The sequence below is a fragment of the Desmodus rotundus genome, chromosome 1, assembly GCF_022682495.2.
Source record: "Desmodus rotundus isolate HL8 chromosome 1, HLdesRot8A.1, whole genome shotgun sequence".
NCBI lineage: Eukaryota > Metazoa > Chordata > Mammalia > Chiroptera > Phyllostomidae > Desmodus > Desmodus rotundus.
Window position 1 is genome coordinate 114,968,531 of NC_071387.1, and position 18,706 is coordinate 114,987,236.

The window sequence follows — 18,706 nt, forward strand, 5'->3', positions numbered from 1 at the left end:
AAATGAAAACCTACCATGCGATGCAGCAATTCCATTGTGGGGAATATGTCCAAAGGAAACACGTCACTGCCTCAGAGAGATATTGGCACCCCATATTCACTGCAGAATTATGCCTAGTAGCCAAGACACGGAAACAACCTAAGGGGTCATCGGTGGACGACTGGATAAAGAAGATGTAGTACATATGTGCGATGGAATATTACTCAGCCGTGACAAAGGGTAGATCTTATGCAAAGTGAAATAAGTCAGACAGAGAAAGGTAAATATGTGAAATCAAACAAAACAAAACAAAACAACAACTGAATTCAAAGATACAGAGAACAGCTTCGTGGTTTGCAGGGATTAGGAGTGGGGGAAATGAGTGAAGAGGGTCAAAAGGCGCAACTTTCCAGCCGTAAGATAAGTCCTAGGGATACGATATTCAGTATGGTGACTATTAACAATGCCACATGCGTGTCTGAAAGTTGCTGAGAGAGTGGGTCTTAAACGTTCTCCCGACGAGAAAACATTGGAACCACGTGAGGGCTGGATGCTAATGAGACTGACTGTGACCCTCTCGCAGTGCACAGGCATCAAATGGTTACGTCGCGCACCTTGGACAAATGCAATGTTCTATGTCAGTTATAGCTCAGTGACTGGAAGGAAAAACTGAGAGAGGAAGTTTAAATTCTGAATGACCCATTTACCTAAAAAGATTGTAAAGAGGACCCTGTCACTGTGAACTGTCAGGTTTCTTGTCACCTGTCCAGCCAGCCCTCGTGTGGGCCCAGAGCCCCAGGGGAAAGGGAGGTTGAGTAGAGGAAATAGTGTGCACCTGCACTCCCAAGACCTCTCGTCTCCAGTCCACCCTGTGTTTGCACAATCGCAGCTCATTCCCCCTGCAGACGCAGGCAAACTATGGAAAGCCTTGAAGTCATAGCACCCTGCCTCACACAGGAGATCTGAGGTGCATGTGGAGAGACAAATAATTTTCTTGACCCAAACATCCTCCCAGTCAAAGCCACCCCCTCCCAAATGCGCCCAAAGGTTTCACTCCTAAAACTTGGAATGAATAAAACTCAGGTCCATGTGCAGCTGAATCGGACCTGGCCCAGCTGGCTGTGCCTCGGCTCTCACCGTTGCCCAGATAGCAATTCTCTCGGCTCCGTTTGTAGAGGGGGTCCAGACAGCGCCCCTCCTCTAACTTCTCCGTGGTCACAGCACCACAGGTCGACCACCAAGGTGAAAGAAATGCTGTAGAATATTTGAAGAAATTAGAAATGGCTCTTCAGGCAACTGTCAACTTCCTAATCCTCTGAATTACTACTTCTGATTGACCTGACAGACTGTGGGGCATGAAGCCTGAAGCTGCAGACTGGGGGTGAATGATACTTTTACAGTGAGGCGGTGGGGGTGGGCAACGCCCCAGCCAGGGGACCGCAGCTCCTGGAGTAGACTGCTGTGGAAAGGGGGTCCTGCGGAACAGGTGAAGTCCTCACTGAGTCTTTTTTTTTTTTTAACATCTGATATCAGCATGTATTTATTTGTGAGGCTGTTCAAGCACAGCTTTGAGGATTAGCGAGTATCTCAGTGTTCACAAAATTGCTGCTAGGTAGGGCAAAGCACGGCGATTCTTCTCAGCTGTGAAGGGAATGGCTCTAGGAGAGCGATTTTCAACCCACGTGCAGTGGCACACTGGCATGCCACAAGAATTTTAAAAACACGCGATACTTGCCGCGGCTGGGTGGCTCGGCTGGTTGGAGAGTCGTCCTGTGCACCAAAAGTTTGCAGGGGTTCAATCCCCAGTCAGGGCCTGTATGGGAGGCAACCAGTCAATGCTTCTCTTTCACATCGACGTCTCTCTCTCTCCCCTCCCTTCCTCTTTGTCTAGAAAATCAGTAAGACATATCCTCAAGTGAGGGTTAAAAAACAAACAAAACAAACAAACAGCAACAACAAAACCAACACGCAACACTTGACTGTTTGGTCAGGGGCACTGACCTCTTTTCCCCTAGATTGTCAAATAAAACATGACAGCAGCCAACACAATAGACGTCTGTATGTGTGAATCAAAATTATACCTGTTTTTTTGTCATATGGCCAAAAAATGTACTTAACGGTGTGTCACAGAATTTTAGTGATCAGGTTGTGATTGCCATGAGATGAAAAAGCCTGCAGATCGCTGCTCTAGAGAAGCCGAGTGGCTTGTCCGGTTACAAAGCACAGACCCTGGTCCAGAGGGTGCTCTGGGCTCCTCATTGCCATCCTGGTGTGGTGATCTGTCTGTCATGGGTTGCCGGGTTTTTGTTAAGAACTATAAAACCCAATGCAAAAAGTAAAGTGCAAACTTGTTTGGTTAAATCCAAAGCCTCTGAACCCGGAAAATCCACTGTGGTTAAGAGGTAGAGTCAACTCATGAAGTAAACTTGAATACATGAAGGTTTTGTGCTAGGTTTGTAGGTTTAGACAGAAAATCTTGCTCCTTTCCTTTTATGTTTTCCTCATCTTCTTGCAGCACTGGGTGAAATCAGGGGAGGACCCCACGAGGCTGTCAGCCGAGTGGGAGCTGTGGCTGCTGTCGGAGTCACAGGGCTGCAGGGGATCCCGGTATGGGCTCCTGGAAGACATCACTCCTCAGCACACTGGGCCCAGACACAATCCCCTTCCTCACTTTTTTGAGGCTCCATTTCACACGGGCTAGATTCCAAGAAGGGAAGCACTTACCTCTGCCCTTGAAGCCTGTAGCAAACAAAGCTTTGCCCTCCAGGTTATATAGGAAGCACTCACTCTGAGCCCCAAGGACTCCCATGGGCAGTTGAAAAGGGGAAAGAAACAAAAAGACTCAATAAGGAGATAGGCAATGAAAGCTTCTCCCAGAGCAGCCTATAAGCTCCGTTTGTGACTTGCATGCCCTGGGGGGAAAAGGTTTCCCTGCCAGGCAGTGGCCTGAGTTGGGGCAGGGGGATGGGTAGGAGAAGCCTAGGAGAGCCAGGTGTGGACAGAATGTCTATCCTGATGGATGGGAGGAGAGTGGGGCTCTGCTGCTTCTGAAACATCCTAGAGCTGCTTGGGGCTCAGTACAGGCCCTAGGAGGGGGCCTCAGAAGAGCCGCGTCAAAGAAAAATTGTATCAGACAAAGCGGAACCGGCAGGGATGACTTTGCTCAAGACTATTGCAGTAGGAGAGAGAGGTTGAACTCAACTCTGCTGAAACAAAAGCTGGGAGAGTTTGAGTGCTGGGGTGAGCTGGTGGAAGAGTACGGCAGGGGAGGGGCATGGGGAGGTTGATCAATGGGATGTGTTTAGCACATTGAGTTAGTCCTGATTTTGCAAATGGTTTACTCTGTGATCGGGCCATCTGTGTTTGCTAATGGGCAGCCATCTGTTAGGCTCCTAACCCCTGCCCTGGAAACTGGGCCCTGAGGGCACACTGCCTTCCATGATGACTACGATTGATTCAAAGGGAAGGCTCCCGGCTCCTTGAGAAAGATTTCCCTGTGTTGTAAAATTGGCAAAAGGCTGGAGATCTCTATACATTTCAAAGCGGAAGAGGAAGGATTTCTAATGACAGGTTTTTAAAGTAAATGCTCTGTGAGAAAGGAAGCCAGGGGCCTGGAGTCAGGAGGAAGGCCGTTTGAAGTTGAGCTGAGGGGAATGCGAAGGGGGGGCTTGTCAGCCATTTCCCACCCCTGAAGCAAGAGGGTTCTCACCCAATCTGAGGATCCTCTCGATTGTGACACTTTGTCTCTTGCTCACTAGGTGGCACCACTGCAGTGTTTGCTCCTGAAACTTTTGGGAAGGATGCTCTCAGACCCAGACAGGGCCTGGAAGGCAAAGTTATCAAACCTCTCACCCAGTGGTTTGCTCCCAGAGGTTCTCTGTGGCATCCGTGGGGCCTCGAATTCTGCATATACTTACCACTAGAGCTCTTCTGGAGCACTTTCCCCGATCCTAACAGAAATCTTAGGAAGGTCAAGTGTTTTCCTGGCTATGCCTACCTGTGAGCCTTGGGTACAGTAAGTGGGCTCTGGCAGGTCCCCTGGAGGACAGAATTAACCAGCCCTGGATTCCTAGGGACCTTGAGACTCTGGCTATAGCCATAAGAGTTGATCCTTGCTCTGTGGCCTGAAGATAGAGCGGTTGTATCTAAAGGATATATGATCTCAGATGTGGACATCGTTTGCCTGGCTGGCCCCAGCCCTCCCCTGTAGTTTCTGGCAGGTGAGCTACAGCTTTGCCTTAGGGGAGAATTAGGACTGGTCATTACCTGAATTGCTAGAAGCTAGATGCTGTTATCCTTCCTAAAACCCTAAACTCAAGGAGGGGTCTTCACTGGCTATCCTGCAGGGAGAACTTGGAGCAATGTCTCTGAAGACATGGAGGTGGAGAGAGATTCTTAGCCCAGACTTGGAGAAGGCGTAAGTATGAGGAACCCTCTTCCTGACCCATAGATACACCCACAGTGTCCTCGGCTGATGACCACACACATAGAAGCTTTAGAAAGATCCCAACAAAGAGCTGACCCCTCGCAGTGTCTACAAAGGGCTGTCAGGGCCTGGGTTTGGGGTCCGAGGGTGGAGCCCGCTAACTGATTTCTCCTTCTCAAATAGCCAAGCGTTCTGAACTAGACCACAGTCCTTCCCCCAAATACAAGCCTTCCGGATGGGGGTATGGCCCCGTTTCTCTCCGAAACAGATGCTGAGACAAAGATTCAAGAACAGGTTGTTTATTTGGCATGGTCAAGAAACAAAAAGGAAGTGATAAAGGGATAAGGAAGGCAACAGATAAAGCTACCTACCACTGTGGGCAACTGGAGTTTAATCCCATGAGGGAGATTCAGAGAAATGGCCTGGATGGCCTCCAGAAATTATGTTGTCTCATATTTTTCCCACCTGAGCAGTGAGGGAGCTGGATGTTTATATATTTCTCTTGTCAGGCCTTGTTTGGTGGCTGTTGTGGCCTCCAGCAGAAAGATGGCAGTATTGCGTGTGGAAGCCGGCCCACGCTTCCTGACGTGCAACACCTGAGGGATAGAGGTGGGCCACCCACAGCATCTGTTACTCTCACAGTCTTCCTCCGCCAGCAGGAGGGCCTGAGCGGAAAGGCTTCCCCAGGTCCCGTGTGTCCAAGAGAAGGAACAAATGTTTCCTATCTAAAGGATGGAGAGACACTAGGGGGCAAGTGCTCAATCAGAGGCCAAACCAGAGAAACCAGGTTGAAATTAGGTCATCAGAAGACTAACATAGACAAGCACCTTTGGCCCAAGGAAACGTAGAGCAAAGAGCAGCAGGGGAGAATCAGTTCCCAGAACAAATTCCAGACTGAGAGTATCCTGAAGAGGCTTTCCAGGGCAGGCTGAGAGGCAGGTGCCCAGACCTCTTTCTGACCTGCCCCTCCAGGGACCTGTGTATGGGTGCTGGCTGTGGTGACCCTGGAAATCAGCACCATTCTGAGCTGTTGCAGGTCATCCGGGCTGGTTCTGGGGTTTGGGGTGGACAGCTTGAAGGAGGTAAAGCCCTTTGCATGGTGTAAGGTCATAGGCCCTTTGGGCCACCATTCTTTTTCTGAAGTGTATTGCTGCCACTGTTATCACTGATCGCCACGAGATCCTTTCTTTGGATTGCCACGTGCCTTTAACCCTCTTGGGATGTCCGCTCCAAGAACCCAGCCTGGCATCAGGCTGTGCCTTGGCAAGGTAAGACCCAGGAGAGGACTCCACCTCTGCAGCGTCTTAGCCTCAGGTCCATGGGCTCCTAAAGCCTCCGTCTGTGAAATTCAAGGAGCCCGTGACCTTGGATGGAAAAAAGTTATGCCCTTAGTTTCACCCCTAAATGAAATCTAGCATTTCCTACAAGTATCACAGTAGACAACAAACCCCAGTAGATGAAAAGTAACTGTACTGTACCTTCGTCACCAGTAGAAGTAACAGTTAAGTTTCATGTCAAATCCAATTGCAGCAGAAATTTTGTAATATTATCTATACTCATACAACTTTGAAGTAAAGTCATTAAACCATCACTTATATCTTATTTAATGCAATAACTAAAAGGTATATGTATATATTTCTAAATAATAAAATCTGCGTATTTCTATATAACTGGGTTTATTTGTAATCCTATGTACTTTGTTTTACACATTTCTAAAATGTTATTCTAAGAAGGGGTCCACAGGCTTCCACAGACTTCCCAAAGTTTCCGTGGCCTAGAAAAAGTTCAAAACCCTCCGCAGGCCCTCAGATGCCAGGAGGTAATAGATTAGCCCAGGCGGGGTGCCCCGGGGCAGGCACCATGCATCTCAGGTTTCTCCTGACCACTGGCTCCTCCTCCCCATCCCTGAGGAATCACTCCAGTGTACACAACCTGAGTTTTCTCTGAACTCATTTCAGAGGAAAGGAGCAGCAGAAATCAGAGTCAGGAGCCGGCAGAGGGTGCAGCCACACCGCTCTGAGCCGCCTTCAGGGGGCCTGACCCCCACCGAGCACCACGGCATCTTTTCACACATCCAATCATCAACACCCCACCTCACTGCACACCCTGCCACCGTCCTTGGCAATCACAAGTACCACTCCACACACTTGGGACAAATCTAGCTGTGGGCAACCCGGGATGGCTCACAGTTCTCTCTTTTCAAACCCCACAGTTTACTGTGTTTTCTACAGGTACCCAGATGCGGTGCTCATGCCATTGAGGAATACAATTCAAATTTCCACCAGGGGGCGCTGGGTATGCAGGTGTCAGGAACGCCCACCTGCGTTTCTCCTTCTCTGAAAAGATTCGCCTGGTGACCAGTCTGTTGACCCCACTCTCAGCTCTCTCCTTCCCTTCTCTTTCTTTTTTCCTTTCTCTTTTTGCTGCTTTTTCTGTCTTTTTGCCTTTCTCTCCTAATGTCTTTCCCCTATCTTCCTCTATTTTAAATTATCTTTATTTCTCCGGGTAGTTCTGTGCTTCTTTCTCTTTTTTCTCTTGTCATATGTGTCTCTTTCCCTGTCCCTTTCTGCCTCCCTTTTCCATGTTGTCTTACACACACCCTAATAATTCCCTCCTAACGCTGCAGGCAGCTCTTTGGGGTGGGGGGGGGGGAACTCCGCAGGTGATTGCAGTGGGTGGGCCCTGCTCTGGCAGGCTGTCACGTGATCGGTTGCTCCTCCAGGCAGCCTCACTGCCCAAAGGATGCACCTGCTGCCTGGACGGAGTTGTGGCAAGACAAGCACAGGTGCTGGCACCACACCAGCCACCTTCATCTACCACTGATGACCTGAGTGACTCTGGACAAGCCATTTGACCTCCCTGGGTCTTAGTTTCCTTGTACAAATGGGCCTAATCCAATCGGATTAAATATTGGATTTAAATGGGGTTCCTGTGAGGCCTAACTATGTGTAGTAGGCAGCCTTTGAATGGTTCCCAGTGACTGCTGCCTCTGGGCATCCAGGCCTTGGTGTACTTCCTCCCTGAGCGTGGCCAGACCTAGTGACCTGCTTCTAACAAATGGAATGTGGCAAAAGTGGTGGGATTTCACTTCTGAGGTTAGGTTACACGGGACTGGAATTTCCTTCTGGGAGTGCTTGCAAGCTCTGATATTCTCGCTTGCTTGCTCTGATGAGGTAGCCATGTTACCAGCTGCCCTATATAGAAGGCCACGTGGCAAAGAACTGAGGCCCTCAGTCTAACAGAATCGTCCCAACAACTTTGGATCTTGGAAGCAGATTGTCTCCCAGTCGAGCTTTGAAATGACTCAGCCATAGCCAATGTCTTAATTGCAACCTGTGGGAGGCCCTGGAGCAGAGGAGCCAGCTAAGTTGCCTTCAGAAGCTGACCACAGAAGCTGTGAGCTCATAAATGTGGTTTTATGTCACTCAGCTTTGGGGTCGTTTCTTGTGCACAAATAGATAACTAACACAACATGTAAATAATCTTAATTCGCTAGGTTTGGCTAAAGTGCAGTAACAAATAGACCCAAACATGGGCTGGCTCCACAAAACAGTCTTGGTTTGGTTTTCAGGTCAATGAGAGGGGTCTCTTTCATGCAATCATTCAGGCACTGAGAATGATTCTCCTTATGGCTCCAGTACCCCCTAAGGCCCCGCTGTTGTCCGCACCCAGCCCAGAAGCAGAAAGGGAGCATGGTGGAGGCAATCCCACTTCTGAAAAATCACAGCCCCAAAGAGATACTCATCACACATGCTCACACTCTCTGGGGGAAAATTTAGTCACATGGCCCCACTTCTTTTCAAAAGAGACCAGGAACTGCAATATATCTAGTCATGGTGGCTAGAATCTTAGAGAGAATGGACATAGGTGGCATAGGCCCAGCCTAAAACACTTAGTATATACTTACTGGTCAGTGAGAGCCTGGCCCTGGACTCTTCTTCAGGTCACCGTTCCTGACACTGGAATTGTCAGGGAATTATCTTGGAGAGGCTCTTGCCTTTCTCATCCCTGGTCCATGTGTCCTAACGTTGCCTAACCAAGTCTCTTCTTAACCAAGTTCCCCCTGCAGGGACACCCCCCCACCCTGCCTCTGGATGGGAATAAGTCTACCAAGACTTGATCTGCTTAGGGAGGAAAGGTGGCCAATCTCTCAAAGAAGGGCCAAGAGCCTTTTCCTCAATGGGCTTTTTTTGGGTTCAATTTACACAGGAATACAGGTAAAGCTCATCAATCATTGTCAGGCAGTAAGGATCAAACAATAGATAACAAACAAGAACTCTGAGGGCTTATTCTGAGTCAGGGTCAGTTAGCTAAAGGGCTATAAGACTTTGGGAAACAAACTCATTTCAGTCTTGGACCCTTATCATTTAAATTGAGGGTATTAGCAAAGCAGGTTTCACAGGATTTTATGCATTCTTTCTTAGGCCTGATTGCCCCAGGGAATCTGTCCTTTCCAGCACCGGACTGCACTGCCCCCTGTCATTGTTTCAGGCTTAAATGGAGGAAAGTAAGTAAGGCAGCCAAGAGATTAGGAGACTTCTTGCAGACAGAATGAGGACTCGGGCTATGTCAAAGCCAAGAGGCGAGGGTCCATCACCCCCTTTTTCTATAGCCCCCCCCCCAAGTCCTTTCCTATAGGCCTCTTCGTGACCATGCCTGACTTAGGTCACCCCTCCCTTGAGGATTCTCACCCGTCATTGGCTAACTGGTCAGGCTGAGGGCCAAGCAGGGTAAAGTAAAGTGGGCAGGGGAAGCGCCCCTGCCAGGGAGATAAGCTTTGTCTCCTTAGTGGCTTATGGTCCCAAGGTCTCTCACTCAGCCTTAGCCATGGGGGTTTACAGCTTCTGAAACCAGGCAGGGTGGTTCCCAACATCTTCTATGGTCTATTTCTATTCAGATTGTGAATTCTATAGAATATTTGGGTTGCTTCAGGGATCGGCCTTTGTATTATGCAGTGGTTGATTTATTCCTAACTCACCTGCAAAATTCTAAGCTCCGGAAGTTTCCCATACCACACCACATCTTCACCTTCTGGGTTTAACCATTGCTCCAAACATTGTAGACCATGGAATTTCCTTAATCAGGAGAAATTTTGTTTCCGAATCAGTCTTAACTAACTAATGGCATATATAAAGAAACTCAAGCAAAACTAAAAAACAAACAAACAAACCCAGCACTAAAGGTTTATTTTTCAGTTTACTTATCTCTCATGTAAAGAAACTCTTTAAGTAGCTGGCTCAGAGTTGGTATGGTTGCTTCATCAGGAGCCCAGGGTACCTTTGTTTTCTGCTGTAGTCATCAAGGTCACCCTGTAATGGCAGTGTGGTCATTGCAATCCTATCCTTCTTCCAGGCAGCAAGAAAGGAGGGGCAGGCATCAAAGGGGCCTCTTCAAAGACCATTCCCAGAGGCTCCACCCAGTGACTTCCACTTTCATCAGCTACCCTTATCTGCAAAGGAGCTGGGAAATCTAGTTTCCTAGCTGGGCACCTGGCTGTATACAGCATCACTGAGGTCCTCTTACCAAAGAAGAGGGCGATATTTGGTAGGCAGGGAGCAGAGATGTAGATTCTCCCAGATCCAAATCCCAATTGGCTTTTCCATAGTAGCCATTAATGAATGGTGTCAACTAAACTGTCTGTATCACTGTAATTTATGGCTCCAGCTGAAGAACGCCCCCAGGCCATGGCTCCATTGTTACTGCTAACGGCTGAGTGCAAGAGAGCGGCAGTGCTACTGCCTGGGCAGGTGGACAGTCCCTTCCCGGATCCTGGCATCCAGCACTGGCCAGGGCTGCCTGAGATGGCTGGGTGAGATGATGCCCCCTGGAGTGCTTTATCATCATTAGTAGTAGTAGTAGTAGTAGTCTTAGTAGTAGAGTTATTTTAGAACAGTTTTAGATTTACCAAAAAACTGAACAGGTAGTGCAGAGAGTTCTTATAATACACTCCCCCCAGTTCCCCTATTATTATCTTACATTAGTATGATACGCTTTTACCCAATGTTCTTTTTTTCTATTTGAGGGCCTCATCCAGGATCACTACATCCAGTTGTCCGGTTCCCTTAGACACCTCTTGGCTGTGATGTCTTCTCTGACGTTTCTTATTTCTGATGACCTTCACAGTGAGGAATTCTGCTTGTGTAGGTTGCCCATCTGTTACCTTTGTCTGATGTTTTCCTAATGATGCAGCGGGGGCTATGGGTTTTGGGGAGGAGGACCACAGAGGGGAGTTGCCATTGTCATTACATCATATCGGTGCGACACCCCATCGACATGATTTATGGCTGCTCTGCTGAACCTGACCCCTGGCTAAGGCAGTGTTCGTCCGGTGTCTCCACTGTGCAGTGACTCTCTCCCCTTTGCACATTCTGTGCTTCGGAAGTTATTCACAGTTAGGAAGTGGGGAGTTACGTCCCCTATTTAAAGTGAAGTATTTGCATAATTTATTTGCAATTCTTCTGAACAAATTTGCCCCTTCCCACAGAAACATTTTAAAAGTGTAAGTCAATGGGAGTTCCTTCTTTTCCTCTCCTTGCTAGACCTAACAGAAGCCTGTTGCAAAAACTCAGGGATGTGCATTTGGACTTTGCCTGTGATTAAATAATAAGCACTTAAATTTTTTTTTATTTATTGATTTCAGAGGAGAGAGAGAGAGAGAGAGAGAGAGAGAGAGAGAGAGAGAGACTGATTTGTAGTTCCACTTATAAATGCACTCATTGGTTGCTTCTTGTATGTGTCCTGACTGGAGATCGAACCCGCAACCTTGGTGTATCAGGACGATGCTCTAACCACCTGAGCTAAACTAGGAACTGTCAAGCCTGGTCCCCCCCTTCAAAGGTGACATGTAACAAGTGGAACTTTCATCTCCCAACTGGCATGTGCATCTCCACAAAGAGAGCTCCCGAGACCCACTCGTGCTACCCCAGCACACAGCTCACATTCTCACCAGTGCCGGAAGCCGGGGCGGGAACCATCAGGAGGTTCACCTAAAAACAGCCGAGTCGCATAGCGCAGGACCAGCAGTAACACTGAAGGGCACCCACTCTGCTGGCGCCTCTCCAGGAACAGAACTCAGCTCCTCCTGAGACCTCCACCCCAGCTTGGGCAGGATGGTTCTATTAGAAAGCAGATTCTTACGCGGAGCTCCGAGCCATAGGCCAGCTTCCATCCATGTGGCCCCGTTCTCTCTGAGTCATAAAGAACAGATCCAAACTTGGGCTTTTCTCCCATGGATGCTCTCCAACCCCCACCCCCACCCCCGCCATAGCCCACTGAATCTTTAAGGCAGTGACCATCTCCTCCATGCTCAACACACTTGGTTTCTTCCTTGAGAAGATGTAATTTCCAGGTTCATTACCACCCAGCTGTCCTCCGTTGTGGAAATCCAAGGGAGCAGGACAATTGCTTCATCCAGCATTTTCCACCCCAAGATCCGACTGGCTTCTCTTGGAAACTGCTGACCCCTGCCAAGGCGACTATTGAATAAAGCCCATTTCATTTTATACTCCCCTAGCGTACATTAGTGTGGCTGGCTTTCCAGACCAAAGTGCAGGAACCTCCATTTACCCCATTACATTAGGCATGCCAGGACCCCGTCATGTAGTATATGTGTGAAGTCATAGGGATTGATGTGCAAGGAAGAAATGGGGAAGGGTGTTCATAAATGTCTCTGGGTGGCTGGGTTGCTCGTGCTATTTTCCTGCTGTTATTACTTACTTCTACTTACCATCTGTTAATTTGTAAATGACCGACAGAAAGGGTTTTTTTTGTTTGTTTGTTTGTTTTGCTCTTGCTCTTGTTTGAGCGACACTGTTTTCTTAGCCTGCTGAGGACACATTGAACTGCTTCAGACAGAACTGGCCATTCTTTCTTGTGAGTCTTCCAAGTATGTACATTTGTAGGCACTTCAATCCCACCAGGGGGAGCAGATGTCTGGGGCAGGAGGCCAGGGCCTCAGACAGCACTGGCTGTTCCGCATCAGCTGCTGTCTCCCTGGGACAAGGTCCTCCCAGGGTCCGGGAGGTGCTAATGAAGTCAGCATGCTAAATGAATCTGCTCCTCTGGGCTCTAAGGTGCATGGCAGGGAACCTAGACGTAGCCCCGCTCCTCCCCTCGTACCTGAGGCTTTCCTGTTAGAACACAGACCCTGCCGCAGAGCCGCCGGTTAAGTTGTGAGGTCCGTTGGTCATGGACAAGCGGTTCTGAGTGACAGGGACTGAGTGTGAAACCCACACCTGCCGCTTACAGACTCCGTGATATTGGGACAGGTACTTGATCTCCCTGAGCCTCCGTGCCCTCATCCGTAAAGGAAAACAGCTGTAACTGCTGGGAACTTGCTGGGAGAATTGGGAGAGCGGATGCTGCAAACACCTTTGTGTGGTGCCTGGAACACTGTATGTGCTCATATAATGGAGGCGGTTACAGTTCTGGTGGCAATGACACTTTCCTTCCCCAGTCCCCCAGGCATGGTGCTGGCTCTGTACTACCAGCGTATACCACCGGCGCTGGCAGTGAGCACCCAAGGAAGGAACCAGCCCACCAACAACAGAAATTCCAGGAAAGCAAAAAACACAACAGAAAATGAAAATACCAAAACAAAACACAAATAACAAACCTGTAGCTGCTGATGTCAACCTCCTTACCTCTCTGAATAATTTTTCTGGGGTAAGAAAGATTTTTAAGAAGCTGAAAATTAAAAATAAAAAAAGAGCCCCAAAACAACAAATACATTCCCACCACAACAACCCAAAGCATGGACTTTCCTCCTTGGGCAGAGGTGGCAGCTTTCTTCCACCAGGCTGTCCTCACTCATGTTCTTCTCACAGACGTCAAGAGCTGGGCCCTGTCTGATAGGACAGCTCTTGGAGATGGTCACTCGCACTGGGAGCGCCTAGGAGAGTGCAGGCCCTCCAGCAGGGTCGGGGGCAGGTCAGGGGCAGGCTGCCGATGGCCTGAGCACAGTGTTGCTGGAAGCAGGGGTTTCTGGCCTTCTCTTTCCCCGGGCTCCCGCAAAGCCGATTTCCTCTGCTGTCTCCTACTCTGAGCCCAGCACTGGGCTGGCCACTGCCTAGAACCTCACAGAAACTCTCCAGGAAGAAATGCAGCTTCACTCCAGAGGTCCAGATCAGCGACTCCATCCTCTAAAAAAATTCTAGAAGCAGCCCGGAGACAAGCTTGGCATATCATTAATTTGGGTAAATTCATGGTAGGTTAGGGTTGGGTTTTGGAGGGCAAAAGGAAGCTAAATTATAAACTGGTGGTGAGCAAACACAGTTTCGGGGCACACGGGACCAGAACTTCCCTCTGCTTTCTACCCTGGCACCACGTGGGGGATCTTCTGTCCTTCCTTCCTCCCTCCCTCCCTTCTTTTCATCCTCATCTGAATATATATTTATTGATTTTAGAAATAAAGAAAAGAAGATTGATGTGTGAAAGAAACATTGATCAGTTGCCTCCCATACACGCCCCGATTGGGAACCAAACCCACAACCTTTGGAAGATGTTCTAACCAACTTAGCCACCTGGCCAGGGTTCTTCAGGGAGACCCTCGAAAGAACATCTAAGGAGTGGTACAAATATCAGAGTGGTATAATGTCAAGGGGGTTCTCTGAGACACATAGGAGCCATGCAGTTAGTAAATAGCTTTGTGTTTAAATCCTTCACTTTCTAAGCTTAGCTCGTTTGAGCAAAGGTACAGGTACCTTAACTCAATGATCAGGAATTCTGAATTGGAGAAGTTGCAGCTCATAATGACGCAGAGAAAGTCAAGTATGTGAACTTAGGCACCAGAAACATGTTTGGTTTTCTTGGGTCAGGACAGGGGAGTATCATTTCCCCTTGTGTGTTTTCAAGGGCAAAAGAGTCTGGAGAAAATGTAAAATCTGGGCAGTGTGTATTCTCCTTTTTGTTATTTTCATGTCCGGATTACGAACTCCATTTCTTTCTTTCTTTAATCCTCACCCAAGAATATATTTATTCATTTTAGATAGAGAAGTGTGTGTGTGGGGGAGAGAGAGAGAGAGAGAGGGAAAGAAGGCAACATCGATGTGAGAAAGAAACATTGATTGGTTGCCTCCTATATGTGCCCTGACTGGGATCGAGATTAAAACCACAACATTTTGGTGTATGGGATGATGTTCCAACCAACTGAGCCACCTGCCTGGGGCTCAATGCCATTTCTTATGAGGTTTCTGTAGACACCTCACCATCTGGAGTTCATGTGATGCTCACCAGTGCTTCCTATGATGTGCCCACTGGAAGCCCCATTTTTCCTGCCTTCCTAAGCTGGATTTCATGCCAGGTGAGAGCTCAGATTCCTGGGATAGTGGGAGGGTTCATAATGTTAGCTACCAATGAACTGATAACCTCACTCTGTCCAATGCTTTCCAAAATCCTTCCCAATGAGATTTTGCTTCACATTGAAACTGAAGAAAAAATCTCTGATTTTCACTTAGGACATCTGTTCTTTTCCAAGCATTCTAACAAGCTTGAGAATGACCCAAAGGTGAGCAACAGAAGCAAAGCAAGAAGTGAAAATAAGCCCTGGTTGGAATAACTGTTTTCTCATGGGGATGAGGGCTGTCATCAGCCCGCTGGTGCCGTGTCCTTATCAAACTCTGAAACAAGTTCCAGTTTCTGAGTCACATGGATTTGGTGACTCAGGCGGGGCTTCTGCATTAGGCGCTTCGCCAGCACCTGGGAGGCTCTCTGACTCCTGAGGTTGCAAGATATCAAGACAATTTTCAAATTTTGTGTCTTCATTTTGACAGTTATCTGAAAACTAACATAAGCATTTTCTGAATCGTCCGGATAACCAGGTTGGCACGGACGGTGAGTCTGGGACATGGGTTTATGGATGTGTCACACAGCACGAGCACAAGGTAATTGTACAACGATTGTCACAGATGGAAGAGAAGAGCGGTGTGGAGAGTGGAATCCAAATGCATTCACCCCTCAGGAAAGTTGGGGGAATACAGATTCCCGGAGAGCTGGGTTTCTGTCTGCTTTGCTCACTACTCCATCATTAGCCACGCCTTACTAGGCAGGTAGTAAGTAGTCAGTAAATAAACACTTTAAAAATACCTGGAGTTCAGAAAAGTATGTGGGAGGATCAGGTCCTCAGCAGGCACGGAAGAGCCTCAGTGAGAAGGTGGTGCCATCACCACGTCCAACACAGCAGCCACTCCCTTTCAGGAAACAGTGCTGCCACCAGATTAAATCCATGTTGTTAACTCACGTTTTATTGACTTTGGAGACAGATTTCTTTGTATTGACTTGTAAATTTATTTTATGTTATAGTCGTAATGGGCCTATGAGCAAAGCCATTTTATGTTTATACATATTTGAGAAACACTAAAATGAAAAATAAATTAGGTCAGCCGTAAAGGTCTGTGAGGAAGGCTTTTTTTTTTTTTTCCTTCAGAAGGATTCCATCTATTACTTTTCCTAAGAAATAGTGGATAAGCATTTTCTACAATATATGCCCAATCCTGTGGCAGATTGGGGTGTGGCTTCCCTAGCCAAGAAAGGTAACTGTTTCTCCGGCAATGTACTCTGTCCACCGATAAAGTTGCTGCCTGTGGAATACAGGTTGTTTCTCTCAGTTACATGCAACAGTGTTAACGCTTCAAGGAGGAGCTCTGACTTCGATGTGGGCAGTAGATTTGAACGGGCAGTTGATCTTGTTCTCAGAGCTCCAGAGGGCAGGACTGTGGAGAGAGGTTATGAGATTTGGGCTTGGCTTGGCTCACTGTGAGAAAGTTTTCTGCCCTAGAACAAACAAGCTGTCTCTAGACTTTATCAAGCAGTTATGGGGTGATTACCTCGATAGTGCGTGGGCATCCAGTGGGAGAGTAGATTACATGTATTGATCCTGCTGATAATAACCGCCTCCGCCTGGCAGTGTCCCGTGTTCTGCGACCATCAGCAGCATCAATGACCCCTGCCTGGCTTTCTTAGTTTCTCAACGTGGCTTTTTGTGCTTCAGCTGTGCTGGACGTCCACGGCGATACGCAGTAGTCAAGCTGGGAGCCACGCTGCAAGATCCAGCCACCAGCTAGAGCCTCTTGGGCAAAAGAACTCTAAAATCTGCAAATATGCCAAGACCCCCTATTCATGCCAATAGATGTAGACCCCCTTTCATGACTGCCCAAGCTCCAGGGTCCAGGGTGGGGAGGCCAAGTACATCATGTCTCCTTTCTTCTCTCAGTATAAGCTTTAAAGGCTAAAGGTCATGACATTCATCGTGTGCTTGCTTAATGTGCGTTAGCTCCTTCCTCCTCCCTTTCTCCCTTCCTTCCAAGAAGTCTTAAAGAGCAAACCACAGGACATGTGCCCACATATATTTGTTGAACTAAAATGAGCCTCTAGAGTTTGAGGCCCACCGCCGATCCCTCTACTCAGGTCTAAGAAACTTGCCCGATAAGTGAGTAAACAGAGTGGCCAAGAGACTGGGATTTGTGGTTCAGGAGAGGAAGGGGCAGCTGAGTAGGAGCGGATGATCGGCCAGCCCAACTGCCGATCGGAGCTCAGATCAAAACAAGAAGCCGCAACACTGGCAGTGAGCAGGGATCGGAACCTGATCGGGAACAGCCAGCTGGCAGTTCCTGGATTTCAAGGGCCACCTGGTTCCTGAGCAGGCTCCAGGCCCCCCGGCAAGCCCACTGCGCTCCAGCCAGCTGTCCCTCTGCCTTTCTCAGACCAGCAAAGTGGAAGGAGGAGAAACAGCATGCAAATCAGGGACAACTCCCTCATTCCCAGCCCTGGCAGAGTCGCCAGCTCTGCCCAGGCCTGACTTTTGCCCTTTGTGAAGTGGGGGGCAGGAGGAGATGTTTTTCAAGAATGGTGGGGAAATGTCAGCTGAGTAAAAAATGGCTTCAGAAGCTGAAGTAAAAAGGGTTGGAATGGCTGATGACGACGGCTTCAGGCCCAAATTGTGCTTTCCCAGTCCTTTCTATTCCTTCCCCTTTCCCAGCCACCAGAATAAGTATAAAGAACACATTAGAGAAATCACATACATAGATTCAAAGACATCAGCTTTGATGGCTTGGACATGTATCAGGAAAACCATCTGTGACATTTTTTTGCCATATAAATTGAGGGAGGGAAAATAGAGAAAGGAGAAAGAAATAGCGTCCAGACAGGAGCGGGGAGCAGCAAGGTGAGGGGACTGGGAGATTAGCACACGTTGTCAGAATTCAGCTGCCTCTGCAGCGTCCACCTCTGCTGCCTGAGTGGGGATTCGTCACTTCTCGAAGTACAGATGGTGCTGACTTCCACCAAAGGAGCGTAAGACTCCCCTTCAGCCGATGCGTAGAGTCTGCTGCCCACAGTCCCGTGCAGGGATGTGGGTCTCTGGAATTCCAAATTCCCCCAAAGGACCAGGGACTCCAGGCTCCCCCAGGGCCCTGCTTCTTTTCTCTCCACCATCTCTGGCTTTCTTAATTCTTCCCCTCTGCCTTGGCCCTTGTTGGCCTGCCACCCCCTGGCCTTCAGGCATCTGAGACCCTGCAGGGCAAAGAAGGTGCCGACAGGGGATGCTGGCCTCGCACTCTGGCCAGTCTCCCCAGGTAGCCTCTCACCTTTGGGAGGAAGTCCAGGTGAGTGCTGACAGCCCGTGCTGACAGGAATGGACAGCCCAGGGCTGCGGAACGCTGAACCAAGAGCAGGAGCTCACCTAGTCGTGTCTGGAGGCAGAAAGCCTCCCGGGGCTCTGAGCCAGCTCCCGCACTCCAGCCCCCCAAACAGGGAAACCACCTGAACATCCTGTGCTGCTGCTGGTGACACTCAGGAAGAGCGGGGTTCACCTTGCGAGTTCCAGGGCACTTCCTTCTGTTGTGTTTTAGGGGTGCAGCAGGAGTACAGGTGAGCCAAAGGGCCATGAGCATGCTGAGTGCGTTGGCTGGGACCTAGGTGTGGACTTTCGGGGAGAACAGAGCACGTCGTTCGGCTGCTGTGGTGTCAGGTGGTTTAGGCCCGTTTCCTGCAGGAGGGAGGATCTGACAGAGACCCACTGAGAACCTCACCAGGATTTGGGCTCAGTCTCAGCTAACGGTAAAAGAGGGTGTTGGTTTCTTTGAACTTCTACGCTAAGACCCGCACAGGAGAGAGAATGGCTCAGTCAAGGCAGGAGTCCTCCTGGAAGCGCCACCTTGTGATGTGATCTCAGCATCTCCCTGGACCCCACATGGGAACCCACAGACCTTCAGCTCTTTTCACTTCACAGTTACCCTCAGGCTCTAATATTTAAGGTTGATGAACTCATTACCAAGTAGCAGCATTTTCCATCAATGTGCTTGTAGA